Here is a 13,025-nt window from a genome sequence, read left to right as displayed (position 1 = left end):
CAGATAAGTACAACAGCTAGATAATATGCTATTTATGCCATAACGCTAACGCATAGCTTTATGACATTCGCTGCTGTATAAATCATGTTATATATGGCATATGAATGGCATATTGAATATAGAAAGGTATATGAAAGCTTAATAGCAGAATTTAGTGAACATAAAAGAGAAGGCTGCTCACATGTATAGAAAAAATATAAGTGAGGATTTGTCGCTCTATCTTAAGAAGCTGATGTAAACTTTTTGAATTTCTCACGCATAGTTTTTGTAGCACTGCGGATAGTTTAATGCATTATATAACAAGTAGCGTTCTAACAGGGTTGATATCAAATAATACGCAAACACATAAATATTCATTCAACAGTGGCTGTTTGCTGGCATTCCATTGCGCTGTCATACAGACATATGTATATACACATACATACAAGCAGGTATAGCAGTAGCCGATCGCCTGCTCTAATCAATCATCGTACAATGCTGTTGTGATAAACAAAAACTTTGATTGAATACTCACTCTTTCATCAACTTCGGCATAACCGAAGCAGAATCGTTCCTTCAATAAACTTGAACAGGTCATTGCAGGACAGTTTTTAAGAAGATTTTCTCGTGATGAGTGATAAAGTGAAAGTGTTGAAAAAATTGTAAAAATATTAATTTAAGTGTTTAATAATTTAAGTAATTTAATAGTGGTTTACGAATTAACAAAGATATAAAAAAAAGGACGTGTGGCACTCGGGGAATGCCGCAGTAAAGCAATTGCATATTATCAACTTATGCAATTATAATATTTATGCAACATTTTGTTTTCTTTGATATTAATTCAAGTTTTATCTTTGATATTAATTCAAGTTAACCTTTTTAAGCGTGGTGACCGATAAGAAAACAAATTTTTTACTTTTATTGAATAAATGAGAAGTTATAATTTAACTTTAACTTTAACTTTCACTTTAACTTTAACTTTATTTTTAACTTTAACTTTAACTTTAACATTCACTTTAACATTCACTTTAACTTTAACTTTAACACTCACTTTAACTTTAACTTTAACCTTAACTTTAACTTTGACTTTGACTTTAACTTTAACTTTCATTTTAACTTTAACTTTATTTTTAACTTTAACTTTAACTTTCTCTTTAACTTTAACATTCACTTTAACTTTAACTTTAACCTTAACTTTAACTTTAACTTTGAATTTAACTTTAACTTTAACCTTAACTTTAACTTTAACTTCCACTTTAACTTTAACTATAACTTTATTTTTAACTTTAACTTTAACTTTCGCTTTAACTTTAACATTCACCGCGGGGGTATCGGTCCCCTACCGGGCGCCTCCTCAGGTGGTGGATAGAGGAACGCTTCCCACAAGACGGGAGGTACTGAGTGAATTAAGTACTCAGGGCGAACCAAAACGAGCAATCCAGTGGAAAAATGGGAATGTGTTGCTCTAAGGGCAACACATCCCAAAGTTCCGGTTGAAGGGCGATAGGATGCCGCCCTAAAATACCCCATCAAGCATCCACAGGATCGAGACCAGTAAGATCCTGTTGACCAAAACTGGAAATATGATTATGAACTGATTGCTACGGGCTGGCGATGACGATAGGCTACTACCTTAATAAGCAAGGGTGACACCTTGCCGAAACGGATGGTAGGTTAATATCGGCATCGTCTCCGTCTCGTTAAAACCTTGGCAGGTCTTCAAATACGTTCGAAGCACGTCGCCATTAAGTTGGTGGTGGAGGCTCAGTTGAGACGACTCCTGACTAACGCTGTATTCTGGCTCTGAACACCGACTCCCATAAGGACCTGTGTCAACCCACGCGTGGCCTTCCTGCTTCTGCAAAGATAACCACGGGAATTGAAGACGGCGACTGCACATCGTGCGGAGATAGCGGCTTGAAGCGGAGACCCAATAGAACAAATGAGCAACAAAATAAAAACAACAAAGGAAGATAAAAGTAGAGAAAGCGAGAAAGAAAGGGGCGATGAAGCGGTGTTCAAGAAGAGCACTAAAGTGCTGAGATCACCGGTTTTAACAACCCCCGCTAAAGCGACCTTGTCGGTAATGCCCACACAAGGCACCGAATCGGCGGAAAAGACAAAGGCAGCGAAAGCACAGCTGCGCAATAACCCCAGCCAGTCAACACCTGCTACTGCAAGGGAAAAAGCGTCGGTCAGCTCACCCAATGTCGTTGCACAGCGCGCTGTTGGGAAGGAGAAACGTGCGACTCCGCCAAGAGGCTCACTCTCATACACAAGCCTCGAAGGGAAGAGCCAAGACGAACTGCTGGACTACGCGGTATCAGTGCTGCGCGAGATGCAGGAAACCGCTCTCAAGCAGAAGACCGTGTCCAAGGACATAAAAACCGGTATGGCTCTTCTCGAGGAAGCGTTAAGCTGCATGGGATCGTTAAGGGCCCAAAAGGTAGACGAGAGCAGAGAATCGGGCCGAAAAACCAAGAGGGCACGAACGAGCTCAGATTCCCACTCGGAGGACTTGGAAGCCAAAAAGAAACGAGATGAAAGAACAAATACGCTTTCACAAGGTGAGTCTTGGTCCAATGTAGCGCGCCGGAGGCTGAAACAGCGGGCCCATCCAGCCAAGCAGGCAACCCCCGTCCAAGCTCCTAAAGCTCAAAAACGGGCGAGAAAGAGGAGACAAGCAGCAACTTTTGTGGTAAAACCCGTGGAAGGCAAAAGCTATGCCCAGGTACTAGGGGCCATACGCGGCCAGCTCCGCCCTAATGACACAGGTACGGTGGTACGGTCAGTACGAAAAACCAAATCTGGTAACGTACTGATTGAAACGGCGCGCTGCAGTGACCAGACGGCCTTCAGAGCAGCTATAGGTAGTGCAGTAGGAGAGGTCGGTGAAGCACAACAGCTCTCCAAGCGGATGAAGTTGGAAGTACTTGGCATGGACTGTCTCACAACTGAAACAGAAATCCAAGACGCAATAAGGAGGGAGGTCGGAAAAGAAGAAATCACTAGACCTCTCCGTGTCTCTGTGTTCGCAGCAAACCAAAGAGAACAGAAAATGGCGGTCGTCGAAGTGGACGAGAATATTGGCAACGCCCTACTCAAAAAAGGTAAAATTCCGATCGGATGGATACAGTGCCGAATCAGACAGCGAGCAGAAGTACAACGCTGCTTTAGGTGTCTCGGCTACGGACACCGGAAGGCAGAATGCAAGGGTCCAGACAGGAGTAACGCCTGCTGGAAGTGTGGGCAAAGCGGCCACCAAGCTTCGGCCTGTACCGCAGCTCCAAAATGTTACCTGTGTAATACACAGAAGCTCGATCATGTCCCTGGATCTGGAGCATGCAGCATTTTCAGAGCGGCACTCGCTGTTGCAAAGGCCAAAGTCTCAATTCAATAGTGATTAGTTTTATCCAAGGCAACCTAAACCGGAGCAGACTTGCTGATGAGCTACTACAACAGTTGGTCTTAGACCATAAAGCTAACAGCGTTATCATCAGCGAACCCTATAGAGCCCGAAATGTTTGGCATATAGACAACACCGGCACCGCCGCAACCTGGATGACAGATGCAAACGCCAATATTGTGAACCGTGTTGCCGGACAAGGCTACGTCCGCCTAACTACGAATAATACCACAATAGTAAGCTGCTACTTGTCCCCGAATGATCCCATTCAAACGTTCAGGGAGAAGCTTGAACTTATTGAAGACGACCTGAGGGACTTAACTAGTAACCTGGTTGTGGCGGGAGACTTTAACGCAAGAGCCGTCGAATGGGGAATGCCGCAGACTAACACCCGTAGAAGGTTAGTCCTTGAGATGGCAGCCAGGCTCGGTTTGAACGTGCTTAACACTGGTACGACCCCTACATACCGACGGCCAGGCTTTGGATACTCGATCCCCGATGTAACACTAGTGTCAGAAAGCCTGCTGCTGACCGCTGCTGGATGGAGAGTCATAGAGGATCTGACTGGAAGCGATCACAACTACATCACTTTCCACCTAAACGATCCCGGTCAGAGGCAGATTCCGAACGGGCCACGCAGAACAAAAGCATGGGACGCATCCAAGGTCGACTTTGCCACGTTCTCCGCATCAGTACTGGGGGATGCCCGACGGATAATCAACAACTCCAGTCCGACGGAAGAGACGGTTGAAAAGACAATGAGCTGTCTTCGCCACGCTTGCAACCTCTCTATGCCACGGAGGGGAGTGTGGAGGGGTAAAAAGCAGGTATACTGGTGGAATAGCGAAATCGCGGAGCTGCGGAAAATATGCCACAGGATGCGAAGGCTAGCAACTCGCGCGCGCGGCAGGCCTGAGGCTCTAGAAAAGTCGGAAGCGTACAAAGGAGCGAAGAAAGCTCTTAGTGCTGCCATTAAGCAAAGCAAGCTTAAGTGCTGGAAAGCGCTTTGCGAGGAAGTGGATCGAGACCCATGGGGGCAGGGATATAAGATAGTAATGAAGAAGTTCCGTCCGCCAAACCAGCTGATGGACGAGAACCAAATAAGCAACATTGTGGATGGCCTGTTTCCCACCCAACTGCCTAGGTAGGGCGGGTACGTTACCCATGAAGATCGCAACGTTGAACCATTCCAAGAAGAAGAGCTTAAAACTGCCGTGCGAACTATGAAACCTAGGAAAGCATCTGGGCCCGACGGAATACCCGCGGAGGCAATTAGACTAGCTGCAAACGACTGCCCAGAACTTATGTTGCACATGTACAACAAATGTCTCGAAGAAAGAATTTTCCCCACCATATGGAAGACAGCACGACTGGTTCTCATTCCAAAAGGGAAAGGAGATCCCAACTCTCCATCATCGTACCGTCCCCTATGTATGTTGGACACAGCAGGGAAATTGATGGAGAGTCTCCTGAAGCAACGCCTCACCATAGCGTTACAGGACGCCAGAGGACTGTCGCCCAGACAGCATGGTTTTCGGAGGGGGCACTCTACAATGGATGCCATAGCAGAAGTTATAGACGCAGTCAAGAAAGCCGAGACAGCGTGCCACAGAGCAAGACCTATAGTGTTGCTGGTCACGCTGGACGTCAAAAACGCTTTTAACTCAGCTAGGTGGGAGGACATGCTTGAGGCACTAGAAAGCACTTTCAAAGTACCGCAATATTTGTTAGAAATTTTAAGGGACTACCTAAGAGAGAGGTATCTAATATATGAAAGTACTCACGGTCAAAAAAAGGTAAAAATAACAGGTGGAGCAGCCCAGGGTTCGGTACTAGGTCACGATCTTTGGAATATAACTTACGACAGTCTTCTTCGATTAGACATGCTAGAAAGCACCTTCCTCGTTGCATTTGCAGACGACGTGGCAGCTGTGATAACAGCACCAAGCTGCGAGCTGGCACAGCTAAAATTAAACCAGGTCATGCGTAATGTAAATAGGTGGATGGCTGAGCACGGTCTCCAGTTAGCAACAGCCAAAACGGAGATCGTCATCCTCACAAAGAGACGTATTCCCACTACCAGGAACATGATGGTTGGGGACCAGCCAATAGAAACACTCGCTTCAGCGAAATATCTGGGAGTGAGGTTAGACAGCAAACTCAACTGCTCGGATCACATACGAGGGACCTGCGAAAGAGCTGCGCGCATAATAGCGCGGTTGAGTAGATTAATGGCAAACACAGGTGGCCCAAAGCCATGCACAAGGAAGTTGCTTGCATCAGCCTCGGATTCTATACTCTTATATGGTGCAGAAATCTGGGCGGACTCAATGAAATACCGGAAGAACCGAGTCGCCCTCACCTCGGTCCAACGCAGAGGGGCGCTGCGAATATCTTCGGCTTACCGCACGGTATCAGCTGAAGCTGTCCTGGTCGTTGCGGGAACCATACCGATATATCTTCTCGTTGAGGAAAGAAAAACAATATATGACAACGGATCGCAAGCAAGTAGAGCTGCTGTTGCCATGCAGGCGCGAGAAGAATCGATCCGACGTTGGCAAGATCAGTGGAGCAACAGCATCGTAGGAAAGTGGACTAGGGAACTAATCCCCGAACTTGATCCATGGTTGAAGCGACCGCACGGAGAGGTAGACTTTTACCTGACCCAGTTTCTAACGGGACATGGTTACTTCCGCAAATACCTACACAGAATGGGTAAGGTTGATAGCCCGAGCTGTCTGTACTGTGGGGAAATAGACGATGTACGCCACACCTTCTTCGAATGCAGGCACTTCTCCCATCAGCGAAGGAGGGTAGAAGAGGTACTTGGCGACCTATCCCCGGGCAGTGTCATTAATAACATGACCTGTCGAAGAGACAGATGGGATACGGTCAGCACATATGTGAGGCATATACTTACCAGTAAACGAGAAGACGGATGCCTAGCCCATTAGCGTGAGAGTAGCCATAGAGCTCACGTAGCGCGCACCCGTACCCGAAGTAATGCTAAACGCGGTCCCAGGTACGGGGATTTGCGCGGGCCGTGGGAGGTTAGGTTTTAGTGGGTAGGCCTTCATGGCAGAAGGGAGTCCTACACTCGGAGAGTCACGCAGTGAGGCTTAAATGTCCCGGTCAGTGTATAAAGCATTTCCTCCTTCCACGAAACACAAAAAAAAAAAAAACATTCACTTTAACTTTAACTTTAACCTTAACTTTAACCTTAACTTTAACTTTGACTTTAACTTTAACCTTAACTTTAACTTTAACTTTTACTTTAACCTTAACTTTAACATTCACTTTAACTTTAACTTTAACTGTATGATCCGGGGTGGGCGTGAGCTTAGCACCTGCTAACAAGCAAACCTAATATAAACCCACGCAAGTCATTTTCTGTCAAAAATGTCTCATGCACATACAACTTGTATGAGAGCAACTCAAATTGAATTTGCTGCGTGAAAATCTAACTCGATTTCCAATTTTTGTTCTGCGTGACATTTAGATTTGACGTTTGCACACATGCTTTACATTGTCGCAACGCATGCTTATTTGGGTTAGGGCAAAAAACCGGTTGTTTGCGTGCGCTAAAAAAACGCAGTGCGGTTTTATTAGGTTGGCTTGTAAGCGACCGTATATGTATACGATAAGCGATAGCACAATGGCTACTTCGTGAAAATCAACGACAGCTCTTTTAGTTTGATTTGGATGGTCGTACGGTGTAGAAGTGTCGCACGCGCGCTTAAAACAGAGTACCGAAGAGTGCGTGTGACACATGTTCACCGTTCAAGCACTGAAATCAAACTAAATAAATAATTGATTTTGCTTTCGTGCTCGCTACGCGTTCGTGTTTACTAACACATTCTCAATTTGGTAACCAGCCCACCGCTGATTATGATAGAGATCCAATTTTATGTTGACCTGTTGCTAACACCGAACCTTTTCGAACCTTTTCGAGCCTTTTCGGATCTTTTTTGACAAATATCCGTTACGGTTTTTTTTGATTTAGTCGCCAAGCCCGCGATAAAATCTATGCAATAGCTTAAAAATGCTTAATTGAATTTTACACTGCTGTGGAATATGAAGAAAAAATTAAAATATGATGTATGGTGAGTTGGGTATATTTATAAATAAATTTGATTTTTCTTAATTTCGATTATAAATCAAAAATCTTACCGCTGCTGTGGTATAGCATTTATTATACATACTTCGTTTTGGCCAACATTTTGTATATGCGTGTGTAGACGTGATCATGTTTCAGCATGCACGCACCTCTAGGTAATAAGTAACATAAAGTCATAGAGCCGGCTATTTTCCAAAGCACCAAAAATCTTTATCGGACAGAAGTCAAGCCTGAGTTCTTCTGATTTTTAATTGTATTGGTATTTCATACCTTTAAGAAACTTGACGTTGCCTGACCACAAGTCACCAGTACGTCGACTATTTTTTCCAAAGCACTATGTTTTCGAAAAAACCCCAAAATGTTTTTCTTCTTTATTGTGCTAAATTGTATGTCCGTCTTTTGCCCATCGTTTGTCCATGTTTGATCGTTTGTCCACCTTTTGTTAAAAAGTTATAACAAAAATATTTTTTTTTTGTTTTCGATAAATCCCCAATTTTTTGTTTCGTTTTATTGTGCTAAATCGTATGTCCGTAGTTTGCCCAGCAATTGGCCATGTTGTTTCTGGTTTTTTCGAAAAAAAGGTGGACAAAGGAACTTTTTTCCTGGACAAACGAATGAGATATGGTTTTTTTAAGTACTCGCACATGTAAGTGCCAACTTCACAGAGTTCTCTGCTTTGACCCTTTCTCCACCGTCCACAGTCCACACAAGTATATGTAGTATAGAATGCTGCTTTGGCACCTTGCTAGGATAGGTAGTCTGCCTGTTTATTATCTTCATGTCACTTGGGACTCCAATGCATTCGGCTTAGAAGTTATTTTGTAAGACTGTTTGTAAAGGCAAGTAAAGCTGCCTGGCTGTCTGATATAATGAAGATATCTTCCGAAGATAAGCCTATCCGTAGACATACTCTACAGCAAACTTCTATTGCATGGATATCTGGCATAAAAGTGGTGATATAGCATCCTCTCCTATTCCACCTCCCTTTTTTCTGTCGAGTTTTGATCCATCTGGTGACCAGGCCTCCAATTTATTTATTTATTTATTTATTTATTTATTTATCAGTCTACAAATTAAACAGTTACACAGACCAAATATACCGGCACTTAAATTTCAGATGTAATACATGATATAAACAACATAAGCAGTCATCAATTTTAAAGTAATATTTAAACAGTATAGAACCAAACGCTTGACAATTTCAATTAAAGACTTAGAAGTAAGCAAAAGATAAAATGTTGTAAATGTGTTAAAATGTACTCATGAAGGAGCTAGTAAATAATAATTAATGAAATTGACAATAAAGCAAATTAATAGTAGATAAAATATATACAGAATAGAATTTATACAGAATTTCATTACATATAAAAATAATGATCACAACGCAACTTTGCAAACAAGTTTCAAGTAACTGGTGCTTCAAATTTGAAACAGAGGGTTGAACAGTATATCACGGTTTAGCGTTCTTTGCTTCATTTCGAATTACAAATTTAATGTAGTTAAAAGGTATTTTTTAATACCAAGAAACGAGTCGCTGACGTCTAAATTTTTACAGTGTTTATTAAAATCACGACATAAACAGCGAAGTGGTTGGTGGATTTCATAATTCGACCTGCATGTAGCTACAAAAATTGATTGCAAATGTCTAGATGGCCTAATAGGAACGTTAAACTTAATCTCGCCAAGCAAAAATGGACTATTTATCGACCCCCTTATTAAGTTAACAATAAATAAGACGCCGAGCATCTCCCTGCGGCTCTGCAAAGTGGACAGCTGTATTAGTTTTAACCGGCTGCAATACGGGGGAAGATTTTTAGAAGGGTCCCAGGGTAAGTGTTTTAAAGCGAAAAGCAAAAATTGTTTCTGGACAGATTCCAGCTTGTCCGAATGAACCTGATAACGCGGATTCCAAATTATTGAAGCATATTCCAAAGTAGGTCTAACCAATGATGCAAAAAGAGTTTTTGTAACGTATGGGTAATTAAATTCTTTAGACCAACGTTTAACAAAGGCCAAAGTACCTTTAGCGCTATTCACGCAAGTTTCAATATGAAGTTTAAAATCGAGTTTTGGGTCCATAGTAACGCCTAAATCAATAAACTTAGTGACTTGCTTGATTACATAGTCGGCAATAACATAATCATGGGATTGGAAGGACTTCCTTGTAAAACACATGAACTTACATTTAGGTAGGTTTAGTGACATGGCGTTTACATTACACCAGTCACCAAGACTATTCAGATCAGCCTGAAGACATGCCCTATCCACGGGTGAGCGGATAGGCATTACAAGTTTGACATCATCAGCGTACATCAACGGCTTGCAGCTCTTCAAAACACTAGGAAGGTCATTAATGAACAACAGGAACAAAACTGGACCAAGATGGCTGCCTTGAGGAACACCAGAAGTTACGTTTATGAACCGAGACCGACAATTATTAAATATAACTGTTTGTTTTCTTTCCTTCACATAAGAAGAGACCCAAGATAGAAACAAAGGAGGAAATCCTAACCGATCAAGTTTGAGTAAAAGTATAGAATGAGAAACTTTATCAAATGCCTTACTAAAATCAGTATAAATAACATCGACTTCACAATTAGTTTTAAAACTGTTTGATACAAAGGTTGTAAACTCGAGCAAGTTGGACACCGTTGATTTACCTTTGCAAAAGCCATGTTGTGAAAAGTCAATTAATGAAGATACTCTAAAAGCAATCTGTTTTGTGATAATCAATTCAAATAGCTTAGGAATTGTGTTGAGCTTGGCTATTCCTCTATAATTTATAACACACGTTCTGCTTCCATTTTTATGCAGTGATATAATGAATGATTCTTTCCATTTCTTGGGGAAAACCCCTTGCTTCAGCGACGCATTAAACAAGCAGGCTAGAGGTCGATATAAGTATCGAGCACATGATTTCAGCACTACCGACGGAATTTGATCCGGACCACTAGAGTAAGAAATTTTTAGATTTTCCAGATGAGTTAAAATATCATCAGTACATATATATGGGACTGCCTGGGAATCCAGAGGAGACAATCTGAAAGGATAATTCGATGGCGGGTAATCATAGGTGTTTGAATAAGTAGATTCGAAGAAATCGGCAAACATGTTAGCAATTTCGAAGCTATCATTGGAAATCTGATCATTTAGCTTCATTGTAGAAGGAAACCCTTTTATTTTCCTTTTTGAATTCACAAAGCTATAAAACGACTTAGGATTGACAAAAATTTGGCTTTTAATCCTTCTGATATAGTTCCTATAACAAATTCTGTTCAATGTGTTATATTTGTGACGTAAAATTGAGTAGGCGGCATAGTCAGTCATTGATCCAGAAAGTTTGTAGCGTTTGAATGAACGCGTCTTCTGATTTTTCAGGCGTTTCAATTCTTTAGTCCTCCAAGCCGATGATGATATAGCAGTGGTTTCGGACGTAGGTATGCATTTTTTAAATATTCCGTATAGTACATTATTAAAATGGTATATACTCTCATCAATATCCCCATCGTACTCAGGCCTATTTATTCTCGACACTTCGAGTATTACTTTAGACCAATTGGCTTTTCTACGCTCAGATAAATTATAAGATTCCATATACATCGCGAGAGCAGGATGATACACATCTTCAGGCAGGGCAAGGGGATCGCATCGATTTACAAAACAATTTGAATCGTCTGAGAAAATTAAATCCAAGCATTTACCGAATTTATTCTGAATGTTGTTAATTTGAAAAAGTCCAACATCTGCAAACTCGTTTAGGAAATCATAGTCGATAGCGCGAGAATAAGTAGGGACTAGCTTCCCGTCGATAAGACTCCATGACACACATGGCAGATTAAAATCGCCAAGTACAGTGACAGAATCACAGGCCCTGGCAGTGCTGCACACAGATTTCACTACTGAGGAATAATTCAAATATAAGGAAATGTCAGATTGATTTAGGGCCTACATATAGATTCCCTGTTTCCCAGAGAGTTCTGTTAACAATATTTTGTGAGATTCAGAACTGTAGAATGTGGAATTTCCCATGATTTTTACTTCATATGACATGTCATGCTTCCGGTCTTAAGCTCATGGATATTTTGAAGTTTTAGTGCAGTAAGTGCTGCTTCTTTCTCTTTTATGATATTGAGCTTCTCCCACTAAAACACTAAGTGCAACGCACCCGGCGCAGCAATGGTTGAAATGTTTACATATATAAAAGAGGAAGGACATATACTCAAACTGTTATATAATATATGTTTCCCTCTACCTTGATTCTGGGATAGCAATTATAACCTATCTTGTCCTAACCTAGCGAGCCGCTTGATCCAAGACAGATGCTCGCTTGCAGCCGCACCTCGTGGTAGACAGACGGGGCCGCATATGGCTTGATATACAAATCGCCAGCGTATTCCCATTAGCGAAACAATTTGCTTACAATTTACAAACAAAATTCGTTACGAATTCTCATTTAAACAAAAATTTGCCTTCGCCAACGAATTTGCTTTATACTAAAGTCTTTTTTTTTTCAAAATTCACCAAAGAAATTAGAAGTTAACTCACATGCGCCAAACAGTTTTCTAAAATACGCCTGTTTGAGGGGTCCTCGTTTAACCCCCTGGGCAGTTAGTTTAATAATCAGCGTCCACAGGGGAGGTGATAATATCGCGCACTGCCGCGTGTAGCTATCCTTATCAGTCCTTCATTACGAAGTCATCTTCCTGCAATTTAAGATGCAGCCGTTCTATTTTGTTAAGTCTTAACTTACTTCAATTCAATTACTTAATTGGCGCTTAACCGTTTAAACGGTTATGACCGTACAACAAGGCGCGCCAGTCGCTCCTTCTCTCTGCAAACCGGCGCCAATTGGTCACATCAAGGGAGTTTAAATCGTTTTCCGCCTGCTCCTTCCATCGGAGTGGAGGCCGCCCTCTACCTCTGATTCCACCAATTTAGACCATTCATTATCGCCCATTGAAAGCCCCGAAATGTCTAAGAAGGCTTCTTAGGCATACTTCTTATACAGCAGGGCTGTCTCTATGTTTATAACCAACCTAGACAGTGGCGTGTCTACTGACTTGGCTTTGGTGTATGCATGTTCTGTTGTAAAGAACCGTTTTTTATTCATATTAGACTTTATGTACACATATCTTAGCCTCATAAAGGTTTTGTGCAGAAATTGTCTTAAGCTAATGGGCCTGTGGTATTTGGGATACATTTGACTGCTCTTCCCCGGCTCTGGTGTGTAAATAGCACGAACACTTCTCCAAGAGTGGGATATGTGATTCGGTCGTATGCATCCAACAAATATTATTTTAAACCATTCCACTATCCTGTACTCAAAATTTGCATAACGGCAGGGAATATATCATCTCGACACAGTGAGTTAATAAACTGAGATAAGTACTTCACCGTCCATTCTATCTCGGTATTCGTCACTAAGCCCAGCATTACACGCTCCGTAATCAAATTTTAAGTGCTGTCTGCTGACTCTTGAGAAAAACCTTCGAATAGGAAACATATGTCGAAAAGTGCCTCAAG

The sequence above is a fragment of the Eurosta solidaginis genome, unplaced genomic scaffold, assembly GCF_040869045.1.
Source record: "Eurosta solidaginis isolate ZX-2024a unplaced genomic scaffold, ASM4086904v1 ctg00001039.1, whole genome shotgun sequence".
NCBI lineage: Eukaryota > Metazoa > Arthropoda > Insecta > Diptera > Tephritidae > Eurosta > Eurosta solidaginis.
This window is presented reverse-complemented; position numbering follows the sequence as displayed.